The sequence below is a fragment of the Apium graveolens genome, chromosome 3, assembly GCF_009905375.1.
Source record: "Apium graveolens cultivar Ventura chromosome 3, ASM990537v1, whole genome shotgun sequence".
NCBI lineage: Eukaryota > Viridiplantae > Streptophyta > Magnoliopsida > Apiales > Apiaceae > Apium > Apium graveolens.
The window spans coordinates 74,461,212-74,484,539 of record NC_133649.1 but is presented as its reverse complement, the minus strand read 5'-3'; the positions used below and the strand labels follow the sequence as shown (position 1 = coordinate 74,484,539).

At 31.0% G+C, this 23,328-nt stretch overlaps 1 long non-coding RNA gene across 1 annotated transcript; it reads right to left on the bottom strand.

The window, feature by feature from the left end:
- Positions 1 to 18,124: 18,124 nt before the first annotated feature.
- Positions 18,125 to 21,122, bottom strand: LOC141712445 (uncharacterized). Its single transcript, XR_012571599.1, has 4 exons — positions 20,785 to 21,122; positions 19,616 to 19,685; positions 19,430 to 19,512; positions 18,125 to 18,666 (listed from the first exon to the last, which is right to left on the bottom strand). It is a non-coding gene; the product is annotated as an uncharacterized LOC141712445 (long non-coding RNA).
- Positions 21,123 to 23,328: the final 2,206 nt, after the last annotated feature.

Below are 23,328 nucleotides of genomic sequence, written 5' to 3'. Positions count from 1 at the left end.
AGCATCAGTTTGACTAGTACGGCTAACTAGTGTTTAATCCTGAATTGGTGTTTCGATTATTTTAAAAATATTTATCAACGATCCAACCGTATGGATGTAAATAGATATATATATTAGCGATATAACCAAAATTTCATATCAAAATAATTTTATTTGGTTTGTCATTTTAACAGTGAAGCATGAGTTTGACTAGTACAGCTAACTAGTGTTTACTTCTGAATTTATTTTTCGATTATTTAAAAAAAAACATCTGAACGATCCAATCAAATGGATGTCAATATATATATATTAGTGATATAACCAAAATTTCATATCAAAATAATTTTATTTGGTTTGCCATTTTAACAGTCAAGCATCAGTTTGACTAGCACGGCTAAGTAGTGTTTAATCCTGAATTGGTGTTTCGATTATTTTAAAAATATTTATCAATGATCCAACCGTATGGATGTCAATAGATATATATATTAGTGATATAACCAAAATTTCGTATTAAAATAATTTTATTTGGTTTGTCATTTTAACAGCCAAGCGTGAGTTTGACTAGTACAACTAACTAGTGTTTACTTCTGAATTTATGTTTCGATTATTTTAAAAATACTTATGAACGATCCAACTGTATGGATGTTAATAGATATATATATATATATATATATATATATATATATTAGTGATATAACCAAAATTTCATATCAAAATAATTTTATTTGGTTTACCATTTTAATAGTCAAGCATCAGTTTGACTAGTACGGCTAACTAGTGTTTAATCCTGAATTGGTGTTTCGATTATTTTAAAAATATTTATCAACGATCCAACCGTATGGATGTCAATATATATATATATATATATATATATATTAGTGATATAACCAAAATTCGTTTCCAAATAATTTTATTTGGTTAGTCATTTTAAAAGTCAAGCATCGGTTTGACTAATACAACTAACTAGTGTTTACTTCTGAATTTGTGTTTCGATTATTTTAAAAATATTTTTTATCAATCCAATCAGTCTTGATGACAATATATATATATTAATGATATAACCAATGTTTCACATTAAATAATTTTTATAAAAATATTTTTTTTTTTGAAATTTCTAAAATGTCACCCAAACAAATAAATGCTGACATTAATATGGTTGGATCATAAAATAATATTTCATAAAAATTGAAAATATCAAAAATTATGTGCTAATTTACGACGGAATCTGTCATAAATTACCGGTTCCCAAAAATTTGAGAAAAATCAAATTTATCGCCAAAATTTTGGGGAAAAAGTTGAATTTCCCTCTTTAATAACTTACGACAAATTCTAATTTCCGTCGTAAATTGGACGATCCGATCTTTTCCGTCATAAATATTTCATCGTAAACTTAGCCTAAATATTTTTTATTTAATTTCAAGTTAATTTTTTAATAAAAATAATTAACTTACGATGGAATTAGACTGTCGTCGTAAGCTGAATGGCGTTGTTCCTCCACGTGGCTAACTCCATCCTTTTTTTATTCAATTGATGATAGTTTTAATAATAAAATAATCAATTTACGACAGAGTATGTTTTTCGTCGTAACTAATTACGACAAAAAAATATTTCCGTCGTAAATTAGGCGCAACATTTTTTCCGTCGTAAGTTGGCCGTCGTAAATGGCCGGATTTGTTGTAGTGTTCGAAATCTGAAAGATGGAGAATCTGAAGAGTCCGCCATCATAGAGTAAGCTTGCATAGCTTCTATCTTAAATTAGTCAACTATACATTCTTTTAGTCTCTTCACAATCAAACACTTGATTGTTGCTCTAATACTTTGTCTAACTGTTTTTAATATCTTTCTTGTAAATGAATAATCAACAATTAAATTATATTTTTAGGTTATTTAAAAAACTTGATGTGGACAGGAGTAAATCTTGAACGCATTCTGAATTGAAGGCATTGCTCTCAGATAATCGTGCAGATAAGATGCAAATGGCTGAACATGAGGCTCTGATAAAAATATTTGAAACTCAAAATATGGAGAAAAATAACTAGTAGTAATACTCAACAATCTAAAGTAAGTAAATGATGAGATCAAATCTATTATCAAGGCTATTCAGCTAGTCACATTGCTGACAGTTTCTAAATGATATATTTTTCAGTTATTTCTTAAGTATAATAATGTGCACATGGGTAGATCTAAAAGAGTTTGGGTAAAGATTGTATATCTCTGCTGGTGGTTGGAATAGTTATATTAGGAGTTTTAGCCGAGCCCCTGATATACAAAGTTGGTTGAGGATGGTGGATGGGAAATTCTAAACATGGAGGCTACTGATTCAAATTTTGAGAACTATATTGATTCAAACCAATCGCGTTCTTGAATTACGGTCTACTTTCGTTTTTAATTACATTATGAAGTTCGTTTATCAGACAAATTTATGTTAGCCAAAAAATTCTATTCAAGGCAAAGATACGCATGCATGATGGTTGTATAAGCTATGTTAGTTAAATATAAACATATTTTTGAGTAATTTAGAGTGTTTTAATGGAAGACCCAATTAATGCCAGAGATGAGGTGCATAAAGTTAGCATCCTAACTAACTTTCGCTAAAATACAACTATGTGCAATTTCAAACCCTGCATTGACCAACTATATAACTTGATCACCTAGATGTTAAAATGTTTATGGTGGTATATAGGATTTTGTTAAGGGTGTATACATTGCACATGATAAAAAAATTTATCTACAGATTAATTTAGTTTTAGTGTATATTAGTAGCTAGTTTGTGTTGTTACTATTTAATATAATAGACTTAAAAATGGTTACATAAATATCGTATGTGCGAGGTACCCAATAATGGAAATTTTGTACAAACCAAAAATTTGAAAAGGTTATCAGTTGCATTACTTCATGTACCATTATTTTATAAATCATGACAAACTAAGTTGGTAGAAATGTAGTTCCTTAAGCAACAATATTTTCATGATATGTGAATGGTACATTGTTACACTATCTTGCATTAATTTTTTTTATATATTACTTGAGGAGGTCATATTAGAAAGATGTTGTTTCTGCGTTAACAGCGTCTCCAATGCCACGACCAATTTGTGTCATGGACTTAGGAATTCAATGCTTATAAAATTATCTTCAACCTTCGTAGTCCTTACAAAAATATTTTTAACATCCTATATTGGTTACTTATCTTTGTGATATTATTTTGGATCGAGTTTTTTTTCATAAATTTGACTAAAATTTGAAAAAAAAATATATAAATTTATATTTATTTATTTATTTGAATTATTTATGATTATATGTATATTATTAACATAGTTATTTTCACAAATTTTCTATATATATTAAAAACAAATTATAACATATAAGTAGATGGCAAAAACTAATAAATTAAACTATTATATCTTGTGTTTAACCAATAGTTAAATGACTAATAAAAGAATGACAATGCATTATATCTAAAGTTATAAGTTATACTTAATTTAAATAGGTATATATTAGTGACATGGTTGGGTCGATCAAAACATGATAACATGATGAGATGTTTAATGATGGATAGGTTTTTATTCAAAAATTATGAGTACAAGATGCAGGGTAACAAGGCGTCTTAAATTGTGAACTTGATGTTGTGCATGACATGCCTGTACTATAACACACTACAAGGAAAACAAGCTTCAACAACGGTTTATGTCCGTTGTCTGATACCCTATTTTTCCGTTGACTATTGAGCCGCCGTCTGTTAGTTGGATCAGACAACGGCTAAAAAACATTGTCTGAGATTATACAGACAATGATTATGGATTAAGCCCGTTGTATTACATGCAAAAAAGACAACGTTTTTTGCTTGTTTTTGTCGTAACAAGCGACATTACTCAAGGGTTCTCACAAACTCAGAAAACCGTTGTGTATAAACCAATCCTACAACACTTATTGTTGTATAAACGTTGTTGTGTATTCAGATAGACAACAAGAATGAAATTGAGCTCGTAGAACTCTTGTAATAAATTTCTACACACAACAGTTTTGGATTTTAATGTATGGCATGATCAGATACATACAACTGTTTATTTGTCCAAACGTATTGCATGAATACCTTTGATACAATATCTTAATATTATATAGACAATGGTTTACTAGTGTTGTGAGAGTTAATTTTACACCAAAGTTTTGTGTTTGAATGCATTATTTTAGTATTAAAGACATGATATTTTAATGAAGCTTGGTTCTTAAAAGCTTGTCTTACACAAAATATAACAAGTAATCAAATGAAATTAACTTTGCAAATCTAAACAAAAGTTCTAAAGTTAATCCATGATCGAAAATCACAACAACATAGTTATATAAAAACTAAAAGCATATTGATATCACTGCCTTCATGAGTCTAAGATTTCTACTACAAATTAAAGAAAATATAGAGTCTACAAGGATTTGATGTTGGCTACTCAGAGCTCACTTGGCCTTTTCAGCTTCTCTTCGCGTCTTCCGCAAGAGCTATGTTGTCCTTGCAATATCATTATAGCATGTGATAGGCAATTTCCCAATCTGGAGAAAACAATCTTCAAAATAAATCGACAACCACTCTTAAGTTAATATTCTTTTCCTTCCTGCATTATAAGAAAAACAAAGAACTGGATCTCTTAATATAAAGTGAAATCAAACCAAGACATAATAGAAAATAAATAAATGCCCATAGTGTCACCTGGCTCACTTCCATGAAGAGACTGTCAATGTCCTGCTCTCTAAAGATACCACCTTTCCTCGCAGTTTCTCTTGGTCAAGATTGGGAGGTCCTGCTTGTAACAACTTCATCTTTTCCTCTTTTGTCAACCTCCTTTTTCAAATCATCTATCCCGACAATCTGTAGAGAAAGTCGAAGTACACATAAAATTCACTTAAAATAAAATTGACAAACTACATGCTAGGTTCTCAAAATTTCCAAATAAAAGGAGGCCACAAACATATACAGAAGGCAATTTGTAAACCAGGGCACATAGATTTGTAAAGTAATCCATAATTATGCTTCTTTTTTCATAAATAGTTCAGCTGCTTTGTAGCTAGCTGATTACCTAAAAATAGTTTCAAAAACCCTTAAACACGGCTCTACAAACTATTTTCTGGAAACTAGCAATGGTTGTTATAATTTCTCGTAACTGTTAGCATAGAAGTCATTAGTTCAGTCACTAACCAAACAACAGTCTAGTCAGTGATTGAATGCAGTTTGAGTCCAATGTCTAGTTCTTGATAGCTTGGTTAATCTATGCATGTATATAAAATAAAATGATTCACGCTTACTTACCTTCATAATGTAATCCACAACTAGACCTGTTCTCTGGTCTCTCCCATTGCAATTGACTAGAAGAAATAATACAGTGGTGTCACCGTGTCAGAGAAATCGTATATACTTAAACAAGAAACTACAGTATCTAATTAAGAAACTTTTGACCGCTAATACAAACCTTCACGAAAGTATCAAGATCATCATCAGGTTCTATTCCAAGATCCTTTTCTCTTCTCAAAAGTTCCATTAGCATATCCGTATCAAATTCTATATGGTTAGATTCATGATCTAAAATTTACAAAATGAAACTAATCGACAGATAAAAGATAAATATATATTCAAAATCTACACCATTTTCTTTAGGCTTACCTTGCTTGAATCCAAATCCTTGACACCGTCCTGAAAGTTCAAGAGTCTCCCTCACTGTCATTTCTGCAGTGTGCCGATCCCGTTGACTGACATATGCAGAAGTCCTTTGGGCAACAAACTCATTTAGTGTATGCCCATTATAACTACTGATTTCCCTGGTTATAACGAGTGCTTCAAAAAGAATGCCTCACAATCACATTAAGTATCCGTTGTAATCCCTAATTTTTCTAGCACTTGCAACCAGAAAACACTAGCATTTCAAAAGAAAAAACATACAGCATTAACCATATATCAAAAGAAACAGAGCATTGAGGTGGTATTCTAAATCTATTATTCTTTTGCAATCACTCTCGTCGGCCTGTGCATTCATTATCAGCATTCAGCTCATACTTAATAATCTGTATATCCAAGTAATATAAAACTAATGGATGAATATCAGTTAACATGAATCCTTCATATGTTGTTTATGTTTCATATTATTACCTTGAAGACAGGTCCAAAACCTCCCTCTCCAAGCTTATTATTGTGGGAGAACGAATTTGTCGCCTTTTCAATAAAATCAAAGCTAATTAGTGGCAGTTCCAACTCTTCGCTCTCAATCTTGGTTAGGGCAATACTTTCTGAACTGAATTTCAACCTTTCTGCAAAAAAGAATAAGATTAATATAGAAGGTAGTTTAGTTCTTTACTGGCCAAAAGTCATTTCATTCTTTGAATGTATTTTCGACTTTTTAAAGTAATTTTAATTAAAATTTGTACCTTCTCTCTTCAGCCTTTTGTTCTTTAATAAGAACACAAGTATCACAACAAGTAGTACAAATAGTACTACAGAGACTACAATGATCCATACTTTCCTGTGTAATCTGGTTCCCCCTGTTTTCTCTGTGCAGCCAGATAGTTAAAAGAAAACTTCAAGAAACTTCACTATTATTAGTAAAAAGTGAAGACCCTTAATATACAGAGGAGGGAGTTACCTAATTCAGATGTTACCATTCTTATGTAAATATCTGGCCCATCTTCAGAGTATCCTTCAATGTCGATCAGGTCATTAAACCATAGGTAGCATCCACGTCCACCTTTTCTAATGTCTGCCTTCGCATATGCTGTACATGAGCAGTTCTTTAAGCACAACTTCTCGCATTCCTCCAGGTTTATTTTCATGTGATACCAAGCATATCTTGTGTCAGGCAACTTTATACCCGAGTGTTTCATAAATCCTTCTCCAGTCGCACAATCTAATAATTTTCTGCGGACACAACCGTTAGACCAATCACATTAAGTATCCATTGCAATCCCTAATTTTTCAAGCACTTGCAACCAGAAAACACTAACATTTCAAAAGAAAAAACATACAGCAGTAACCATATATCAAAAGAAACTGAGCTTAATCAACATCTAGCTTACTTTTCTGTGCGGATTTTTTGTTTCGACTCCTTTAGCATTTCATCTAGTTGTTCGGATCCTCTAATTGAAACCAGGCTCTCAGTGTGCTTGAGAATTTTACTTGTACCATCTTGGACAGGGAAAATCTCATTCCCTTTCTTCTCCAAGGCCTCAAAAGACGAAACCCATGGAGTAAATTAAGCACAACAAACATAGAACCTAACCTTGCAAATGATAAACAACTACTCATCAGTCATGCCCTGAGCTTGAAAGAGAAACAAGATTGGGTGATTGAGATGGTTAGGGTTTGAAAACTCAAAAACCTAAACCCATCATAATACACACTTAATCCAAGTGATTTTAAGCAAAACAGGTAGAAAGAGGAGAGAGAAGAGTCGTGGGAGAGAGATGGAAGAGTAGGGGGAGAGAGAACCGGTCAGATCTAAAAAAGGGGAAGGGGAGAGGTAATGGAGGGAATGAAAATTAGAAGGGAGGGGGAAATGAAAATTAAAGGGGGAAAACCAAAAATTGTGTGAAAAATGAAAATTTAACCAAGAAAGATTTTAAGAAATTAATTATTTAATCAAGAAAGATTCTTATTTTTCGGAGTTGTAATTCTATTCGATTTTCATTATAAAATCATACAAGATAAATTTAAAAGTTTTTGAATAATTTTTTATATGATTACAATCGATATATCTCAATACAGTTGGATCTTCGAAAATATCATTTAAAAAAATTACCATGTTGATAGGAAATTATCTCAATAATTTTTTCATGTAACTAAAATTGATATATCTTAACATCTGTACGGATGGATATTCAAAAAATTCATTTTAAAAATTAATCTTGTAAATCGGGAAGGAGTCTCGTTGTCGGGAGGGGTACTTTTACCGGATTTTTCTAATCCTGATATGCAAAATGAATTTCAATTTTTTTAATAATTTTTTCATATGACTAAAATTGATATATCCTCACATCCGTACGGCTGGATCGTCGAAAAGATCATTTGAAAAATTAATCTTGTAAATCGGGAACGAGTCTCGTTGTCGGGAGGGGTACTTTTACCGGATTTTTCTAATCCTGACATGCAAAATTAATTTCAAATTTTTTAATTATTTTTTCTTATGATTAAAATTGATATATCTTAACATTCGTACGGTTGGATCGTTGAAAAATCATTTTAAAAATTAATCCTGTAAATCGGAAACGAGTCTCGTTGTCTGAAGTGGTACTTTTACCAGATTTTTCTAATCCTAACATGCAAAATGAATTTCAAATTTTTTAATAATTTTTTTTATCACTAAAATCGATATATCTTAACATCCGTACGGTTGGATCGTCGAAAAATCATTTTAAAAAATTAATCCTGTAAATCGGGAACGAGTCTCGTTGTCGGGAGGTGTACTTTTACCAGATTTTTCTAATCCTGACATGCAAAATGAATTTCAAATTTTTTAATAATTTTTTATTATGACTAAAATCGATATATCTTAACATCCGTACAGTTGGATCGTCGAAAAATCATTTTAAAAAATTAATCCTGTAAATCGGGAACGAGTCTCGTTGTCGGGAGGGGTACTTTTACCAGATTTTTCTAATCCTGACATGCAAAATGAATTTCAAATTTTTTAATAATTTTTTCTTATGACTAAAATCGATATATCTTAACATCCGTACGGCTGGATCGTCGAAAAATCATTTTAAAAAATTAATCCTGTAAATCGTGAACGAGTCTCGTTGTTGGGAAAGGTACTTTACCAGATTTTTCTAATCCTGATATGCAAAATGAATTTCAAATTTTTTAATAATTTTTTCTTATGACTAAAATCGATATATCTTAAAATCCGTACGGTTGGATCGTCAAAAAATCATTTTAAAAAATTAATCCTGTAAATCGGGAACGAGTCTCCTTGTCGGGAGGGGTACTTTTACCAGATTTTTCTAATCCTGACATGCAAAATGAATTTCAAATTTTTTAATAATTTTTTCATATGACTAAAATTGATATATCCTAACATCCGTACGATTGGATCATCGAAAAAATCATTTTAAAAATTAATCCCGTAAATCGGGAACGAGTCTCGTTGTCGGGAGGGGTCTCGTTGTCGGGAGGGGTACTTTTACCAGATTTTTCTAATCCTGACATGCAAAATGAATTTCAAATTTTATAATAATTTTTTCTTATGACTAAAATCGATATATCTTAATATCCGTATGGTTGGATCCTCGAAAAATCATTTTAAAAAATTAATCCTGTAAATCAGGAACGAGTCTCGTTGTCGGGAGGGGTACTTTTACCAGATTTTTCTAATCCTGACATGCAAAATAAATTTCGAATTTTTTAATAATTTGTTATTATGACTAAAATCTATATATCTTAACATCCGTACGGTTGGATCGTTCAAAAATCATTTTAAAAAATTAATCTTGTAAATCGGGAACGAGTCTCGTTGTCGTGAGGGATACTTTTAACAGATTTTTCTAATCCTGACATGCAAAATGAATTTCAAATTTTTTAATAATTTTTTCTTATGACTAAAATCGATATATCTTAACATCCGTACGGTTGGATCGTCGAAAAATTATTTTAAAAAATTAATCCTGTAAATCGATATATCGTGAAGGAACCTTGTTTGAGAAAGTACACCTTCTACTAGATTTTTGTTATAATTTCATACAAGATATATTTAAAAAATTTAAATTATTTTTTTACATGAATAAAATCAATATATATCAATATCCGTACAACAATTTAATATGTATGAAACTATTTTTTGTTATATGTTATTATGAGTAATATTCGTAAGTTAACGCCATTAACGTCTGTATGAAGTCTACAAAACCAACAAATAGATATTACGAGTTATATTTTTAACTTAATCTACATGTTATGTCCTCATCAATGTGATAATGTAGTTGACGCTATTAATATTCATGTAACGTCTAATCCAAATAGGTAAAAGAATTCAAAAATCTATGAAAAAAATGATTTCAAATCTTAATAAACACAAATTAATTTGGTGTAAGTTATCGGTTACTCGTATAAATTAATAAACGGTGGCATATAATTATTCCAATTTTTTTTTAAAAACTAGTAAAAGTATAGACAACAGTTTTTTTCTAAAAACATGTTGTGGTAAGTTACTTTACATAAGTGTTTTTAGGAAATACCGTTGTTGGAATTCTACAACGGTTTTTTCTTTAAGATTGTTGTAGTATTATAAATTTTACAACAGATTATAAATATCGATAACGGTTGTCTGAATGTTACAAGTGTTTTATTTTAAAAATACTTGTATAAGGTAGATTAATACAACGTGCTTTTTCGAAAAACACTTGTTTGAATTGAACAATTAACAATGTAAATTTGAAGTGTAATTATTAGGTATATTTGTAGGTTAGCACACATATGATACGCCGAATAATATTATAACGAGTTATATCTGAAAAGTAGCGCTATTAACATTCGTATATAATGTCAACTAAATCCGGATATCGTTACCATGACTTATATCTGTAAGTTAGTATATAGATTATGTGCTGCTTTATGTTGTTATGAGTAATATTCGTAAGTTAACGCCATTAACGTTTGTATGAAGTCTACAAAACCAACAAATAGATATTACGAGTTATATTTTTAACTTAATCTACATGTTATGTCCTCATCAATGTGATAATCTAGTTGACGCTATTAATATTCGTGTAACGTCTAATCCGAATAAGTAAAAGAATTCAGAAAATCTATGAAAAAGATGATTTCAAATCTTAATAAACAAAAATTAATTTGGTGTAAGTTATTGGTTACTCATATAAATTAATAAACGGTGGCATATAATTATTCCGAAAAAAATTTAAAAACTAGTAAAAGTATAGACAACGGTTTTTTCTAAAATCATGTTGTGGTAAGTTACTTTACATAAGTGTTTTTTCGGAAATACCGTTGTTGGAATTCTACAACGGTTTTTTCTTTAAGATTGTTGTAGTATTATAAGTTTTACAACAGATTATAAATATCGATAACGGTTGTCTGAATGTTACAAGTGTTTTATTTTAAAAATACTTGTATAAGGTAGATTAATACAACGTACTTTTTCGAAAAATACTTGTGTCAATTGAACAATTAACAATGTAAATTTGAAGTGTAATTATTAGGTATATTTGTAGGTTAGCACACATATGATACGCTGAATAATATTATAACGAGTTATATCTGAAAAGTAGCACTATTAACATTCGTAGATAATGTCAACTAAATCCTAATATTGTTATTATGACTTATATCTGTAAGTTAGTATTTAGATTATGTGCTGCTTTATGTTATTATGAGTAATATTCGTAAGTTAACGCTATTAACGTCCGTACGAAGTCCACAAAACCAACAAATAGATATTATGAGTTACATTTTTAACTTAATCTACACGTTATGTCCTCATCAATGTGATTATCTGTTGACGCTATTAATATTCGTCTAACGTCTAATACTAATAGGTAAAAGAATTCAAAATTCTATGAAAAAGGTGATTTCAAATCTTAATAAACACAAATTAATTTGGTGTAAGTTATTGGTTACTCGTATAAATTAATAAACGGTGGCATATAATTATTCCGAAAAAAAAATAAAAACTAGTAAAAGTATAAACAACGGTTTTTTCTAGAATCTTGTTGTGGTAAGTTACTTTACATAAGCGTTTTTTAGGAAATACCGTTGTTGGAATTCTACAACGATTTTTTCTTTAAGATTGTTGAAGAATTATAAATTTTACAACAGATTATAAATATCGATAATGGTTGTCTGACTGTTACAAGTGTTTTATTTTAAAAAAACTTGTATAAGGTAGATTAATACAACGTGTTTTGTCGAAAAACACTTGTTTGAATTGAACAATTAACAATATAAATTTGAAGTACTTGTGATTATTTTTTTTGTTAATTATAAAGTATATAATTAAACTATTTTGAAATATAAAATTTAAATATTTAATCTGGATGAAAGTGGATTTAATTAGAATTTGTAGTTTTAAAAAAATTTAAAATTAATTGTTTGGAATTGTTTTTTAAATTGTTTACTATTTTTACTGTAATAAATCAGACAACGGTTTATTTGAACATTTTGTTATGCAACATGTTTTTAAATTTGGTAAGAAAGACAACTATTTTAAGAATTTGACCATTGTCTGATATAGGTGGTATACAATATAGGTAAAACACTTGTCTATGAGGTATCATTTAGACAACACCTAATTTGTACATTGTGCGATTCAAGCTTAAATAACCAATAAAAAAACACTTGTCTCATTTCCACAACTGTTAAACTAGACGTTATCTCAATCATTTTTAGACAATGCATTCTAAAACTCGTTGTGCAAACTTACTCATTTGCACAACATTACTTTAGAAAGGATTGTCTGTCTCCATCAACTAGACAATGGATTTTAAAGCATTGTATTAATGCTAAAGCCTTCCCATTCGCACAATACCTTGATTTCGAAAACACTTGTCTGATTTGTTTTACTAGACAACATTTTTTAATTGCTTGTAGTAATCAACGTCAGCCAACACCAATTTTTTGGTTGCAGAAAAACCGTTGTATGAAAAATTCGGGCAACACTTTTTTGGTCGAGTGTTGTCTGATCGGTGTTGTCTGATTACGTTTTTCTTGTAGTGATAAGATTAAGTCAAATTGCAAGCCCTAAGTAAGTTGTATGACAATCTAAGTTTGTATTTTGTATTTTATTACTTGAGTCTATAAAAATGTCAATAGATTAGACTGAAGTATTTTTCTGTAAACAGTCTCAAGCCTAAGAATAAACTCTAGAAGAAGATCATGAAGATCATGCCTCAGAGAAAGTGTGAAGAAGCTTGGAGTTGAATAAAATTATTTTAAGAAAAACATTCTAAGCCAAGAAATATACAAGTCACAGATCAAGTCATATAGAGAAGTCATTCGAGAACTCTAGAATGACTTATCGACAAATCAAAAATAGCTTATAGAGAAGTTTCAGAGATATCGACAAGCCAAAATGAACATATGAAGATTGGAGATATCGATAAGTTATATCTGCAATAGAGAACGCAGAGATATCGACAAGTCATATTTAAGATGTGAAGATTGGAGATATCGACAAGTCAAACTCTCATTAGAGATCTCAGAGATATCGATAAGTCAATATGCCTATAGAGATTTCAGAGGTATCGACAAGTCTTTTCTACATACAGAAATTCAGAGAACTTGGCAAGTCAAATTATCTTATAAAGAACTCAGAGACTTCGATAAGTCAAAACAATTATAGAGTAATAAGAGATCTCGATAAGCCATTATACTTATCGAGATGTCGAGTTTCCTATATAATAAACTGGAGATCTCGATATAAAACTCAAGTACAAAATACAGACCAGTTAAAGATCCAAGATTATCAATCAACGAACAAATTAATCACTGATTTGAAAAGTCTACAAAAAGAAGCTTGAAGAGTACAAGATCAAAGGCCAAAATTAACTGAAAAAGTAAAGTCAAATACATGCACGATTTACAAAGATACACTGATCCAGAAATAGAAAGTTTTAGTTAACTTAAAGTAGGGTTTAGTACATGTTATTGCATGTTGTGTAAAACCCGTGTTTACTGTTCTATAAAGTAAACACTGGATGCTTTATTTTAGTTGTAACAAATAGATCTAGAAAATCTTGTAACTCTCTGAAAAAAGAAGCTGAGTTCTTTATCAACAAGGAACCCATAAATTTGTAGCAAGACATACTTGATTTTAATATAAAATTAAGTGATTTTTGAAGATAGTGTGTTCATTTGCATGTTTCATTATTTATGTTAATATTTTTTTCTTGGCTTTGAGATTTTCTATTATAAAGCTATTATACATGGTTTTTAGCAATTAATTTGGTTCTAGAAGAACCAAAGAAATTGAAGAATGTGATGAAGAAAATTCGTCAGCCCGTTCGAAATATGAAAGATGGAGAATCTAAAGAGTCCGCCATCATAGAGTAAGCTTGCATAGCTTCTATCTTAAATTAGTCAACTATACATTCTTTTAGTCTCTTCACAATCAAACACTTGATTGTTGCTCTAATACTTTGTCTAACTTTTTCTAATATCTTTCTTGTAAATGAATAACCAACAATTAAATTATATTTTCAGGTTATTTAAAAAACTTGATGTGGACAAGAGTAAATCTTTAACGCAGTCTAAATTGAAGGCATTGCTCTCAGATAATTGTGCAGATAAGGTGCAAATGGCTGAACATGAGGCTCTGATAAAAATATTTGAAACTCAAAAAATGGAGAAAAATAACTAGCAGTAATACTCAACAATATAAAGTAAGTAAATGATGAGATCAAATCTATTATCAAGGCTATTCAGCTAGTCACACTGCTGATAGTTTCTAAATGATATATTTTTCAGTTATTTCTTAAGTATAATAATGTGCAGATGGATAGATTTATAAGAGCTTGGGTAAAGGTTGTATCTCTAGTGGTTGGAATAGTTATATTTGCAGTTTTAGTCGAGCCCCTGATACACAAAATTCAGAAATTTGCAACATTTGCAAATATACCATCATTTTTTGTTGCTTCTGTGTTAGTTTGGCTGGCTACAAGTGCTAGAACAGCTATTTCATCAATTCGAACACTAAGGAAGAAGATACCAAAAAAATACCCGTTTGACTTTTTCTGAGGTTTGTGTCACTTTTTTTTTGTTAATTATATCATCAAGTATCTTACAAGTCAAAAAGATAAAAATAGTGTGACACAATATTATCACTGGGATATGATGTTCTAATCCTTATGTAGTGTTTTTCCCTATAAGATTGACAAAGTAATTAATTATGCTAATTTGTGAATGCAAATCTATGATGGGCTATTCATGAACAATGTACAATGTTCTTGGATATTTTGTTCTTCTGTCACTTGCGTACTTTCGTTATTTGATATGGCATTTCTCCGTTGAAGTGATGATTGTAGTTATTTTTGCGCTATAATGAGCCTTATTTCATCTTTCTTATCCAGGTTCCCAGTTTGGATAATGCTCATTGCCTACTTGCTATATCCATTTTCTTTGATTATCATTTATTTGGTTGATGATAACTTTTGGTTGCCATAAGCCATCTACTACACAAACTAGCAATTATCCATGCCGAGCTCCAAAGTAGTTTGTGTAAATTTATATCTACTCGTTGCACGGCTCATTTGTAGTCAGTGGCGGAGCCAATACTCAGAAGGAGGAGGGGCCAAATTTTTTCTGTAAGAAAATTCTATAATATTTGTTCTGTTTTAAAAGTTGATTTCAAGCTTTAAAATAAAATTGTGATGCAACAAACAAAAACTAGAAACATAACTAGATTAGTATCATAACTTGCTGTTAGTGACTATGCTTTGACCCATTTATTTGACAATCAAACCTAATGGGCCTTGAACTATGTTTTAATACCCATGAATTGATATAAGTTTAGAGCTTTGGATAGTAAGGACTTGGACTGTAAGTAGAAAATAGGTAAAAAAATTGGCCCAATTTCAGGGAAGGCTCGGACCTATACTGGCCTGGTACTGTCCTAGCCCCTGTTTGTAGTTCTGGGATGCCTTCAATATATATTTTACCAGTCTCTCATATATTGCAAGCACTTCTAGAAAATAGAACTTAGACATCGGGTAAAAACCGATGTCCTTGTAAAAGAGGATTGATATATCTTTGTCTAAAATTGTTTCTAAATTCTTTACTACGGGAAATTTCTGATGTCTCTCTTTCCGTCAACATAAAATGATAAATGATAAATTTTTTTTTTAAATGGAGCAATCACTGAAGTGAATTCATTCAAGGTGATCGGTAATGCGATGTTGAATATACATAAGGTATGTTACTTGTTCATGGATGTTTCAATGATATAATATGCAAAAGCAAGTCCCCCATCTGTTCTGAATATATAGGATGACTTAACTTCTAAAATATAGATCTGTTAGAAAGAGAATTGTACACCTATTTCTCATCTCACTGAAGTTCAGGAAAGAAGATTCTACACTTTAATAGTCTAGATTACCTTTGACCCCACCTACTAAAAAGATACAGTTTTATATGTGCTACGCACGGAACCGCCGATCCATAATTATCGATAAACTTTACAATAAAATAAAAAAATAAGGATCCTAAGGTTATCTTATAATAGTTTTCCTCAGATTACGAGAAAATAATGTAAAATACCGAATCTTGTTATTTTTTACTTACCATCTTTTGTTTTAATTTTAAAATAGGATATTGAATATTTACATTCATAATAAAATACACACAAATCAATGATTAGCTTATGAAACTTTTCTTGAGTTCTACCTTAGATTCTATAAACTCATATTCAAATATGAAATATAATTAAAATTATAGAATTTATAAAACACACATTTTACCAATTTATCTCAAATATGCGATGTCTTTTTTTTCCTTTCATTATTATAGTTTCTTCATCCTCGTTTTTTTAAACAATATGATCCCATGCTTTCTCTCTCCTTCTACATCCTCAATTATATATGATTTTGGATCATTATATCTCTTCACTCTTTTTACTGCACTACCATCGTCGTTTCCTTGATTTATACTTGATTTAACTTTCTATTTATATATCTATATTGGCAAATGATCAAATAGAAACCAAATTTAAAATAGAAATTACCAACTAATTTAAGCCATTAGATTAATCTAATCTAATGCTCCTCCTAAAATCACCACATCCAACTAATCTGCATCCCACTACTAGAAATAGTAGGTACGCCATCGGTGCTTAGATATTGGCATTTTCCCTTTTTTAAGGGAAGAGACGGTAAAACAAATTTGTAGTCTCCAAAACTTGAATACTTATAAAATATGTGTATTTTATTGAATTATTTATATTATGCTATATCACCAACAAAGAGCATATATATTATAAATTGATAATAAGATCCAATAATATATAACTATAAATAACCTTTTTAAAAGCCATGCAATACTTTGAAATATGTTTAGGTTCTATCAGCAACTTATTTTCTAGTGAAAAAATCGTCTATGAAATCTTTATAAAGCTTTCTTAAATTTATCTATAGAAAAATATTGCAGATGATATAGCAGGATATAATTTTATGATTTTCTTCTTCCAAGTATCTTTTTCCAAGTTCAAATACATATATTGTGCTATCATGCTTTGGAAATTCTAACTTATCCTGGCTTATATGCTACAGCCTTCTAACAATGGACTTCAACCGCAAAATAGAGAGACATACAAATATGGAAAAAAAATCAAAGGCTCAAATCTCCGTAAATGGAACAAATGATTGGAATATTTGAATAAGTTAAACTGATCAATTGTATTTTGAAGATTATTACATCGATAAATTATTAACTTAGCTATACACTATAACAAATTTGGCCATTTACGACGGTTTTTTTTAACTGAAATCGTCGTAATTGAGCCATTTACGACGGAAAAAAATCGTCATTTTTGGTCGAGTAGTAAGTTCGTTTTTTCTGGTCACAAGATAAAATTGCGTCGCAAGTAAGGAAGAAGGGGGCCCACATACTCAATAAAATAATAAATCTACTTACGACGGAAAATATCGTCGTATGTTATAAACTTACGACGAATAATATCGTCGTATGTTAGTTACTTACGACGGAGGAATCGTCGGATATTTTCTTATGGGTCCCATAATTGATAAAATAAAGCGTAAATTTATGACGCAACTTTACGTCGTAAATTAGTAACTTCCGACAGAAAAAACTGTCGTATGTTAGGTTTTAGGGCCAACTTATGACGGAATATGTTATGAACAACTGTCGTAAGTTTGTATTTCCAGAATAGCCAAATTTTGATTTTTCAGTTTCAGACATTTTCGGCTTCCAATTTAAATTCTAAACCTGCAAACTCTAATGCAATCACAAACTCAACACAACCTCTAAACCTGCCAGAGTCTAATTTAATTTCTGGCTACCAATCACAAACTCACAAAATCAAAATATAAAACTAATGATATAAGTCAAAATACAATAATTTATATTAGTTATATCATAAATCCGTAAAATTCACATCCAAAAGTAGAAAGCAAACTACAAACACTGACCAAACCAAATTCAATTTACACTTAAATAAGTTAGAAATTTGTAATCAAATCATTTATTTAGGCATAATAATTTGTATACAGAGAAGTAGAAATTTCGTATCCTCTCTTGCTTTCTATTCCACCACACTTCTGGCATAGGCACGCAAGTTTTGCACCATTTCGTCAAACGCTGACTGGTCCAACTCAAAACCAATAACAGCAGCACGAAGACCTTCCACGGTAGCACCAGTTTCATGCTTTAAAAGATTCCTTATTGACTCCCATGTTTTTATTGCACCAGATTCAAGAAGCAATTGTACTGGCTTAGACGGAGCTAATTCAAGCTTTTTATGCAAAGTGAAAAAGTTTGATAAACTTTTGACAAGACACTGATACCTTTCAACAGCAACATAAGAGAAGAAGAAGCCAAATAACCGTGGCTTCCATAGAATCCCAGGTAAGTTACCTCATACTTAGCTATTAGTTCCGATAACTTTTCATTACTAATAGAACCTGCTTGCACCTCGATATCACGACAACGTTTATCCCGAAGTTTCGAAACATCCCAATCAGCCTGCTTAATGCTTGCATCTACATTTGAGGGAAAAACATTAATGTGTGTACGTAGACATTAAACACTTATTTAGATCATGTCAAACATGCGCCTACGGACCAATAGACTTTGAGGCGGGGGTATAAGATATTTAAAATTTCCACCCACCATAACATTAATCAGGCTTCTTTACCTTATTTAAAAAAGCAGCATACACCCTTAAAGCAATCCTAACTATAAGGCTAGGTCTATACGCTAGAACATGGCTACAATAAACATGAACCAAAAGGCTGGATTGATTCGGCTAGAGTCTGCCTAGCAGAGGCCTGTTTGGCCTAGCCGAATCCTACCCCCATCCTACTACTAGATAAAGTTTTCCCTAGGGGCTAAGCATGACGAATTAGCTATTTAAACTTGAAAACATTTACAGGGTATACACTTTCTTATTGTATTCTCATCACCTACACAATATATATATGTATGTGTAAATAAACCGTATTGGTAAGAGTTTTTAAAACCTTCTTGGACTATTTTATAAATTTTCCAAAAGTATTACGCTGATTAACACTTTGACGTAAGCGAAATAAAACAAGAGATCTTCCACACTGAATTGATCTTATTAACCATACCACAAAAAAGACTTAAGCTTATATCATTCAAAGTACAGTCATATCTCAAGGGTGATTTCTTTAACTGAAATATTCAGGTTCGTTTCATATTTCTGCTTTAATCTGTTAATATCCTTCAATCTAAATACATATCTTAAAAAGCAGCTTGAAGTTGAGGGAAATAGATGTGTACCATTTACTGTTGATATGTGGCCTTCTAGATCAAGGGTTGATGAAGGGATCGAATCAGTACGGAAATCATCCCGCTTAAAGTCCCTGAAAACAATTGCCATGCCAAAGTTTTTATGACTTAAAGATACTATGACAAAAGGCATCTCTATAACCTCAAATACTTTGAATGCAAATACAATTATCATACCTTATCTACACTGTGGCCCAACCGCTTCAGTTGGTCAATCCTGCTTCTAGCTTGCACATATGGATTAAATCTGGTGACATATGGACGTGGAAACCAAATTATTATTCTTAAAAGTAGCAACGACATCCAGTAGGAACAATAAATATATTTATGTTTTAAATTATTGTAGTAACCAAGGATCTGTTAAATTCAGATATCCATGTCACTAGACCACATGTAATGAGTAACTCTGTTATTATGAATTCAGCAATTGTACAATCACCGTAGGTGTATATTCTCTTGGCACTCACAGGGACTGTGAGCTCAAATATCGAGAATGGATCATTCATCCCTTAACTTGTTCTTTTTAGATACATTGTTTTTTAGATACACTGCATAATGCAAATGTACGTAAAATAGAAAGTTAACAAATTCACTTTCAACTTATTGAACAGAGACGATATTGTTCTGTCTAAACAGAACAGCCATCACAAACTAAATGAAACGAAAGTCTCTATCCAACATTTATTAGCTAAATTTATATATTCCAATTAAGAACTCTTTCTTTTGTTATCTATATTTTTCAAGTCTTATTTTACACTGCCATCAATGCACATCTAATGTGTTCTTTTTGATAAGTATCCAATGTTTTTGGTTGCTTTTTGCAAATATATTATCGGTCCAGCTTGGTTCTTTGTCATCTTATTCCACCTAGCCACCATTACTGACTCTCACATTTTGGTCCATAAGTCATCCTAAATGCTAGTTTCCAAATATGCCAAAAGAATTGAGGAGGATTATAATAACTCTAGATCCACATTTAGCAAGGCAACAACTACATGATTTAGACTCTAGAAGCACATACTCCTGTATAAATAAACATAAATAACTCGAACAAAAATAGAATGTTGCCCTTGTAATTAAGATGAGGATAAGTTATCGGCAAATCTTGTCATAAAAGAAAAGCCTAATTGCAAACACACCTCTCCTTATGTTAGTTGGGGAAAAAGAACTATTACCAAACACAATTCTAATAACTAAAAGATCAGAAAATAAGTTGTTTTTTCCTATGTTAATCCTAACAATTTCTTACCCTTCACAAACAAAGGAAGCAATACTAAGAACTAGCATAAACATGTAAAATTCTCAATGAAATCAAGAACGAATAATAGAAATTTCGGAGAACTCACCAAGCAATCGAACAAGATATTTGTGTCATAGAAGATTAATAATCGTAAGCTCGGCCAAGAAATCATCCTCACCCTTCAGACTTTCCCTTGAAAACCACTTGACAGCCACCTCCAAGTTCTCATCATCAGGAAAAACACCCCTACACACAACTCCATCCCCCTTCAACGAATTAACTGCATTACTCACCGATAACCCCCTACACTACTCCCCCCATTCAAAGCATTCAAAAATCAATCCTCCGACTTGACCTCTCCCAAACAAACTTCCAATACTCGAACCACTCATCTTACTTCTCGCCGGAAACAAAAACAACCTAATTCTACTAACCCCCCCCCCCCCCCCCGAAAAATTCCCTAGATTCGACAAATTCAACCGATCATACTCCTCAACCAAATTCTCCAAAATCCTAATATCTTATAATCAAAATCAAAGAATCAAGATCCTCATTAGGCAACTGATACTTCAACATAACCCCATTACTCAAACCACCACTAATTACAATTTTACCCACCTTTGAAACCAAATCAGACAAGCTCGTGTTTATCAACGACAACGATACGCGTGTCGCCACCGACGTAACAGAGTGATTTGTCGTGAGGGAGAGGGACTATGTGGCCACCGAAGCTACGCATGAGGCGTAGTTTGGGAGGTGGGATTGAATCGGAAGGGGCTTTTGAGGTGGGTGGCGAGTTGAGTGAGGTGGGTGCCGTCGTCGTTATTTATGGTGAAGAGGTATTTGGAGCGTCGTTGTTTATGGCATTAAGAAGGAAGGTAAAGGAGGCTGAGAAGGGGAGATTCAAAGTTTAGGGGAAGAGTAAGGTGGAGAGGAAACAGGGTTAAGATGATTAATAGGCTTATGGGCCCATGTGTTAAATAGCTGATATTTTTTTTCTATAATTTAGCTAATGTTTTGCTTATGGTTGTAAATAGTTATATATATTAATGATATAACCAAAATTTCAAATCAAAATAATTTTATTTGGTTTGACATTTTTATAGTCAATCATTAGTTTGACTAGTACAACTAACTAGTGTTTATTCGTGAATTGGTGTTTCGATTTTTTTAAAAATATTTTTCGATGATCCAACTGTATGGATGTCAGTAGATATATATATTAGTGATATAACCAAAGTTTCATATCAAAAAATTGAGAAAAGTCAAATTTACAGCCAAAATTTTGGGGAAAAGGTTAAATTTCCCTCTTTGATAACTTACGACGACTTTGAATTTCCGTCGTAAATTAGATGTTTCAATATTTTCCATCACAAATATTTCGTCGTAAATTTAGATGAAATATTTTTTTATTTAATTTCAAGTTAAAATTTTAATAAAAATACTTAACTTACGACGAAATGTTCAAATCGTCACAAATTCAAATGATTTTTATTTTCCCGCCAAATTTTTTGGGAAAAAGTTAAATTTCCCTCTTTGATAACTTACGACGAATTTCAATTTCCGTCGTAAATTTGACGATCCGATTTTTTTTGTCGCAAATATTTCATTGTAAATTTAGATTAAATATTTTTTTAATCAATTTCAATTTAAAATTTTAATAAAAAAAATTAACTTACGACGAAATTTTTAAAGCGTCGCAACTTCAAATAATTTTTTTTTAATTGTATCGTGCATAATTTTATTAAAAAATACTAAACTTACGACGGTTTTGGGTTTCATCGTAAATAATTACGGCGTTTTACTTTTTTCCGTCGTAAGTTGGGCGCGCATTTTTTTCCGTCGTAAGTTGGCCGTCGTAATTGGCCTATTTTGTTGTAGTATATATGGTATTAAATAAAGGGCATGTTAACTTATTATGTTGTAGATATATATATATACAACAATGTGAAAAGCAAAGTGGAGTTACATGAAAAATATTCCCCACTACTAATTTAACCTCCTCCACTAATTAGAGTAGACATATCAAATTCTACCATATTATTGCAACGTTAATTACACTGCCAATGTTAATTATGTTAACCATGTTAACCGATTGTTCGACGTTAACCTTGGAATTTGTTTATTTAGATGCCAAATGCAGTGACTACTACAATAGTGAATGCTAGTTCAATATGTTGAAATGGATATACATTCTCTATTCAACTCATGTCATCTTAAAAGTGATTATATTCTCATTGTGATATCAGCTTAGATGCTAATATTTGGGCATCATATACCCAATTATGATTCCCAAATATTAGTGGCCATTGACACATGAGGCATAAACTCCTCAAGTGTGTTTAAATTCAGCTATAAATTATAATTTGTAAGTTTTACTTTATTTGTATATCAAATTTAATAGATTTTTGAAGTTTTGTTCCTCTTTAGATGATATTTCTTAATCTGCTAAACTTTTAATCTCAATATTTATTCTATGTAGGTTACTTGACTATTAGAAAGTGAGGAAGCTGTTATTTTAAGGGTATATATTTCTTAGCATGTTAGCAAAAACAGAAAAATCAATTAATAGAGATAGATGCCAGTAATTCAGTTACCATGTTAAATGTACATAACTTTTGAGTAAAACTTACATAAGTCCAATTTTTTT